The following is a 7,233-nucleotide window of genomic DNA, read 5'->3' on the forward strand; positions in this document are numbered from 1 at the left end:
GAGGTGCGGGGGAAGCGGGAAGCGAAGCGCTTCGCTTCCCGCTTCCCCCGACATCTTTCGCTGCAAGGGGCTGGGGGGAGATCGCTATCTCCCCCCAGCCCCTTGCTTTAGAAGAGGTGCGGGGGAAGCGGGAAGCGAAGCGCTTCGCTTCCCGCTTCCCCCGACATCTTTTGCTGCAAGGGGCTGCGGGGAGATCGCTATCTCCCCCCAGCCCCTTGCTTTAGAAGAGGTGCGGGGGAAGCGGGAAGCGAAGCGCTTCGCTTCCCCGCTTCCCCCGGTCTTTTGCAGCAAGGGGCTGCAGGGAGATCGCTATCTCCCCGAGGCCCCTTGCTTCAAAGAGAAGATCCGCTGTCCCCGGGGCAAGCTTCGTTTTGCGAAGCAAGCCCATAGGGAAATTCGTCTTGCGAGGCAACTCGAAAACGAAAAAACCTTTCGTTTTGCGAGTTTTTCGTCTCGCGAGGCGTTCGTCTTGCGGGGTACCACTGTATCTGGCACCTGTGTTGGTGAACTAGCCTCCTTCTCAGGGGTGTCCCCTGTCTCCTCCTTGGTGGAGACCGTGTTCTCTGTTGCTTCCAAGAAGAGCTCCAGCTCTCTAATTCTTTGGAGCGTAGCTACACGTTCCTCCAGTTGCTGGACTTTGTCTTCTAAGAGGGCAATCAACATACAATTGCTGCAGGTAAAGCTGCCTGCAACCTTTGGCAAGATGGCAAACATTGCGCAGGAACCGCAGGCAGGGTTATAGGAGTTCTAAAGAAAACCCCAGTCAGTAATCTGGCTGCTGCATTTTGGACCAGCGGAAGTTTCAAACTTGTCTTCAAGGGCAGCTCCACATGGAGCACATTGCAATAATCCAATCTGGAAATTACCAGAGCATGGAGTACCATGGACAAGTCATATCTGTCTAAAAATCTGGAACTCTTTGGGTAAGAATAAATAATTATGTTGTAGGACCCCATGGACAGAATGAATTTCAAATAAAGTATGGTAAGTGTTAGTGCAGTTTGACTGCTACGTTGGAAGTCAGGTGAAACAACTACACCATTAAGTCTTTGTGTACAGTGGTGCCTCGCAAGACAAAAATAATTTGTTCCGCGAGTCTTTTCGTCTTGCGATGTTTTTCGTCTTGCGAAGCACGGTCCGTCGCAACTGCGCCTCTTCAAGCGGCTTTAAGAAAAAAGCGCAAGACGTTTTCGTCTTGCAAAGCAAGCCCATAGGGAAATTTGTCTAGCGAAGCAACGCAAAACTGAAAACCCCTTTCGTCTAACGAGTTTTTCGTCTTGCGAGTTTTTCGTCTTGCGGGGCACCACTGTATATGTATGTACACAGGTATCTATCAAAGGAAGTATGACTTCCCAAGACTACCCATCCCATACTTCAAACCCTGCTTTGCTATTCTGAGGAGGGTTTGTTGCTATTTTTAAAAAGCTTGGGAGAGGCAAATTTGACAGGAGGCAATATTTGCCACTAGTCAAATATAACTATTTGAATGGATAGCTGCTCTGATCAACATATTTTAAAATGATAATGCTATCTAATTCTGTGGCTTTATGATGTTTTGAGACATTTTATTGTACTGTTTCTACTTCAAATGTATTCAATTTATTGTTTATATTATAGTGTTTAATTTTGGTGTTGGGTTTTTACAGAATGCTTTGTGAATTTTTTTTTCTTTATGAAAAGCAGTACACAAATTACCGAATGAACGAATGAATGTGAAAAGCTAAGACCCATCCAGGAGGGCATCTTAACCCAATTTCCCAACAGTTGGCAATGTCATGGGGAGAAGTTGCAGTATTGCCCCCCCCCCCCCGCGTGTGATCCAAGGCTTCTTCAATTAATTTTGTAGTGTGCCACAGAATGGCTCTGCAGTAGATTGCACGCTGCCAAACTAATATGAACAGTGGATCTTAGAGATCCCGAAGACCTATTGCAGGAGGAGGTTGACAGTCCTGGGCCAGATAAACCACTGAAGCATATCTAAAACACAGTCTTCCTAGTTCATTTGAATGATTCAGGTCTACTGCAAAACAGATGGGAAGTGGGTTGCACCCTTTGGCACATTAAAAAATGCGCAGCATTGAGAAGTATAATCACTGAACTGGGCTGCCAAGGGTATTTTGTAAGCATGAGAAATCTTTCACCTTTCCGTACAAGATGGCACATACCATCACAAGTGGGCAGGCTTGTGTCGGAAAAGGGGAACCATCAGATACAGTGGGCCTAAACAAATTAGGAGTTTAAAGGTCATCACCAGCACTTTCAAGGGAGAAAAGGCTGTCTTTTTCACATTTTCACCCCAGGCAAAGTTTTGCACATACACGTGTAGTAGATGGTTCAATTCATACCAAGGGAGATGGCAGAACAAATGAAGATTCCGGCATTCTTTTAGAATGAATACATATCAATCTGGGATACTAGTTTTGAAATTGTACTTGGCAATGTATTCCATGCTTGGGCTGCTCGTGCACAGCAATGATGGGGGCAAATAGGAACAGAATTCTTCCTTAAGATTCTCCTGGGGTTCTTGGTCCAGCCCCCCCTCTCGTCCATGCTGCTAGTGGGATAGGCCAGCAGGCTCCACCACAGACTAGGTGCATCCATTAGAGCTCCTGTATGCACAAGGGCAGTGGTGGGAAACCTGGAGGCCTCCCAATTTGGCCTGTAAGGTTATCTTGACTAAGCCACACCCACCTGCCACACACTTCATGCCATATATACGATATCAGGTGGGGTTGTGGGCACTGCCAACCTGAGCTTCCATGGGGCTCCACATGACTTGATGATCATAAGGGCTTGCAAGGGCCTTGTGCACAGCGCTTGACAGCACTCGACAAACACTGCTAGCACTTTATGGAGTGTACCCATGTGGTTTCATTTCAAACCACCATGCAGGGGAACACAGGACACCTGATGTCATTGTGACATCAGGTGATTGACAAGTAGACGGTCCCCCCACCATAAAACTTGATCATCCAAAAAGACCATCCAAGTGTTGCAGCCTGAGTATCTGTAGCTACAAAAACAGCTAACAATGGGAGTACTGTATCACTCTACAAGGTGACTCACTTCAAACTCGACATTGTTATTTTGTGGGTGGATTATCACTGTTTTCAAAAAGGTTGGGAGTGGTAAATTTGACATGCAGATGAGTAGGAGAGGGAGGCAAATTTGGCAAGAAGAAGAGTGGGAGAGGGAAGTGCTCAACCTCATCCTGGTCTACACATTTCCCACTTCAAATCCCTCCCCATCCCCCAATGTGTGCTTCCTTTTCTTTTTGATCCCCATGGGACAGGGGAAATAACCTGTGAGTCATCTGAAGCAGAAAAAATTGTCAGCAGGTAAACCTTTAAGCATCCACTCTTCCTCAATTCCTTCTTCATTCACTCACTCTCCAATATATTTTGGGTTAACTTTTGAATTTCCTAAATATGCTAGATATCTGAATACTTTGATGATCCTTTGAGTATCACCATCTCTTTTCCTAGGGACAGTTTTAACTGTCTCCCTTCCACAATATGGGAAAGGCAATATCAAAGTAGTCGAAACTTTGGGCCACGTCTTTTTTGAATGCAATCATAATAGAGAAGAATATAACAGATTTAAGTTCCCTTATGGAGAAAAAGATCCTTGAAGGGCCTGGAATCTTCCTTGGCTAGTACAAACAAGTTAATAATAGATTTAGTGGCCATGTTCCTCTTCTTTGCTCAAGTGCATCATGAGATGATACTTTCAATTCAACTGCAATTTGTATCTCATATTTTTATTTTTGTATCATATTGTATTTTAAATAAGTACCGGTATTTGTTTTAACGATCATGCTTTTTAGCTATGTATGTCTGTTTTAGCAGGTCTGTTGCGATATACTAAATGACAGATTGACTTCATTCCAAATTCTTCCCCAAACCCCAACAGCTGCTTTCCTTTTCTTACAAAAATGCACTGGGGCTCTAATAAGTGCATTTGTTCATAACATGTAATTAGCACCTGTCCTCTACTTACTGATGTGACATTTTTGACACTCTACATTTTAGGATGCTTTGTTCTGTGAGGCACCTCAGTCTGTTGCTCCACCTTCAATTCTAACCACAGAAGGATGCCACATCATCCCCAGTGTTTATATGTTTTTTGGCAAAATCAATAAAGTATAAATGAGCCGGAGATAATCTCGACATACAGCAAGAGAGGCAAAACCAGGATCGCAGTTGCACATGATTCTTCCATCGATGCTCTTTTCACTAGACTGTCTAAAAAGTCCCTTTCCTTATGCTGACTTGCATCATAGCAAGTACTTTGAACTTGGTTAGTCTGGAAAGAGAGAAAAGCAGATATCTATATCTATCTGCTTCTAGTGTATGCACCTCAAAAAATAAAATAAAAAAATCACCAAGTTTCCCCCCCTTCAACTAGTTATTTGCGTGTGTTGCTACATTACACCCAGGGACATGCAAATACTGCCATTCAAAGCAGGGCTGGTCTGCTGCCTGTTTCCCAGTGTGGCTCCCGTAGCACCTTGAGTGTTAATAGACTGCTGGAGAGACTGTAAACATTAATCATGTGCTTTCCGCTCTCTAGCCCACCTAGAGCACGAAGGGGATCCGCAGCCGCTTTAGGGAAGACAAACTGTGTGCAGCTACCTCTTACCCTCTTCGGGTCCCGCGCTCGACCAGGCTAGAGCTACAGTGGCAAGGAGAGGAGCCCCTTGTGCAGTTGCAATTGGTGATCCAGAAAGCCACATCATGCATTAGGAAATGCGGCTAATAAGAGCTGCAGGAGAAAACCGGCGTGATGCAGGAAGGACAGGCGATGGCAGATGTTTGCATTGGGGGGAAAGAAAGGTGCTGACCGTACGGATTTCATCTCTTCCCTGGAGCTGAATGTCGATTTTTGGGGAGGGGAGCGAAGTCTGCTTCCTTCCCTCCATATCTTGGCAAGAGGCGACACTGCAGGGAACTTGGGGAGAGAGAGTTACCCCCACAGACAGACAAATAAAGGGTTGTTATTTACCTTGTGAGAAGTGCAGCCCGCTCCTGGGCTCAGCTATTGCCGCAGGTGCAGAGGAAATGAGAGGATGCCCAGTCCTGCTTCTGCGGCTGCCTTCTGCTAAACTCACATCCCTCGCCCGCCCTTGGTCCCCAGGCAGTCGCTGCTGCTGCTGCTGCTGCTGCCTCACATTGAACTCCCCCTTCCCCCTTAAGACGCGCTCGCCTTCCCGACCCATTCACAACCAGAGCGGCTGTGCGTGTGTGCGGCAGCTTCAACCAAGGGAAAAACTGACAGGGCCGCTGACCAATCTGAAGGCGGAGCAGTCCGCCGGCTTGACTAAGAGGCCAATGGCTCTGCCGCAGAGGACGCCAGACGAACCAATGGTGGGCGGGCGCAGTGGGTGACGGACCCCAGGACAGGGACACAGGCGCCCACAGCAGACTCCAGGAGACATTTATGTATGAGGGCCTATTCAGGAGCCGGTCACCACCCTGACACCACGCCTTCTTGAAAGGTCTCCTAGAGCACCGCATCATCCTGCTACTTCAGAGCATGTGTTTGAGCAGGATCTTTCTTCAGTTCATGCTAAAACATAAACTCACACAATAAATATTTTGAGAGCTTTTGGATTTGGAACTGGGTTAGTAAAGAAGGACGAAATCCTCTCTAAAGGGTGATCTTTTAGTATTTATTTTATTGAACAGTCCACAGGATTGACTCACACACACCCTCAAAGAGTATCAACACAAAAACACACTTAGTGGGTGTGCCTTGCCCCATAATTATTTATATGGTATATAATGTGTTAGCTGTGTTAGAAAAAGTAACAAACAGGTCCCTCCCAAAGTAGCCGAGCGACTTACAGCTTTAAAAATGTAAACTACTTTCCAAGGTAAATGTGCAGCACTAACAACAATTCTCAGACGGCATTACTTCTACATAAATTGTTCTTGACATTCATAATCACCTAAAAAAGTTGAAAACAATGTATATATTGCTGCCTGTATGCTCACTGGCTTATAGTTTTTTATTAATTCTCACAACAGTTTTTTGAAAACACATCATTAGTATTCCCATTTTACAGTGGGAAGCTGAGGCAGAGAGAAAGTGGCAAGTCCAAAGGGGAGCTTCAAGAACAAAAATTTAAACTAAAGACCACAGTGAAGAAAACCATAGTTAATTCCAGGTGTTGAATGGAGTTGTGGTTGCCACTAGTTCTGAAATGTGGTAGCTTCAAAGAGTTTGCAGTTCAGCACCAGGGACTACTGTTCAAGGGTAAATACGATCATTATTGTTAGCTGCCCTGGAAATACTAATGTTCAGGATACATATTTGTAAAATAAATAACAGAGATGTTCAGATTGTGGCAAGCTTAAAATATTGCTGCTAGATATAGTAAGTCCTTACGTTCAAGAGGGGTCTCTTGTAGTTTATTATTTCCCAAAGGAAGTAAACCACATACATTTATTCCCACAAAGAGAAGGAAAGGCAATGTGCAAAGTAACCACTATGAAATGATTATGTCAATCAGAAATGTAGGGCACATGGAGAGCAAAACCTAATCTCTGAGAGGTTTCCCCTTTATCTGCACTCAGCTACATAATCAGCTTTTCATCTCAACATAGGATAAATGCAACCTGCCTGCTGCTTCATTTACCCTATATAGAGAGAGCTGTGGTAGAATTGTATGAATCAAATAGCCACAGAGTTTGAATGAAATTGCCTTAAGTTCCCCCAAAAGAGTCCCATCATTGTTTCCGACTTCCAGAGCTCTAGAACATGCAAAATGTTCAAGTCTTTAATTGCATTTCAGACATCAGGAACATTACTTCCTAACAGTTCAGTCCTATATATTTTTACTCAAAAGTAAGTCTCAGTGACTGCTTATTCCCAATAAAGTGTGTGAATAGAACTGCAGCCCAAGTGAAGCATTTTTAGCTCCTACAAACAAGATAGTTAATTGCCTAGAACTACGAGTCAATGGTATGTAATTCAAGGATAGCAGCAGTATTGATGAAGAGGAATTCTATGGATAATCTAGTTCAGAGCACTCAAAATAAATCAGTACAACAGTTTAATTGAATAGGACTGAACAAGGTTGGTTCACTATGGATTCTTCTTTATGAAAATGAATTTGCTGTTTTTCATGGAACACCATCTTTCGTAGAAATATTAACTTGTTTGTACAATAAGTAACAAAGCTCAATCTATGTGCCTGATTAAAAAAAATGTAATTAACACAAGGTTCTT

General features: G+C 44.3%; 2 protein-coding genes across 2 annotated transcripts in view; one reads left to right on the forward strand and one right to left on the reverse strand.

The window, feature by feature from the left end:
- LOC310710079 (uncharacterized protein) overlaps window positions 1-3,035 on the forward strand; it is a gene marked incomplete at its 5' end in the record, with an annotated part of 51,432 nt that extends 48,397 nt beyond the window's left edge. The window contains one exon of the transcript XR_014527783.1: window positions 3,026-3,035. The remainder of the gene's footprint in view (window positions 1-3,025) is intronic.
- LOC310708985 (formin-1-like) overlaps window positions 1-5,118 on the reverse strand; it is a 179,503-nt gene extending 174,385 nt beyond the window's left edge. Inside the window, exon 1 of the mRNA XM_083507957.1 lies at window positions 5,005-5,118. The gene's annotated coding sequence lies outside the window, so the exon portion shown is untranslated. The remainder of the gene's footprint in view (window positions 1-5,004) is intronic.
- Window positions 5,119-7,233: the final 2,115 nt, after the last annotated feature.

The sequence above is a fragment of the Podarcis liolepis genome (genome assembly GCF_965112155.1).
Source record: "Podarcis liolepis genome assembly, chromosome: 1".
Taxonomy (NCBI): domain Eukaryota; kingdom Metazoa; phylum Chordata; class Lepidosauria; order Squamata; family Lacertidae; genus Podarcis; species Podarcis liolepis.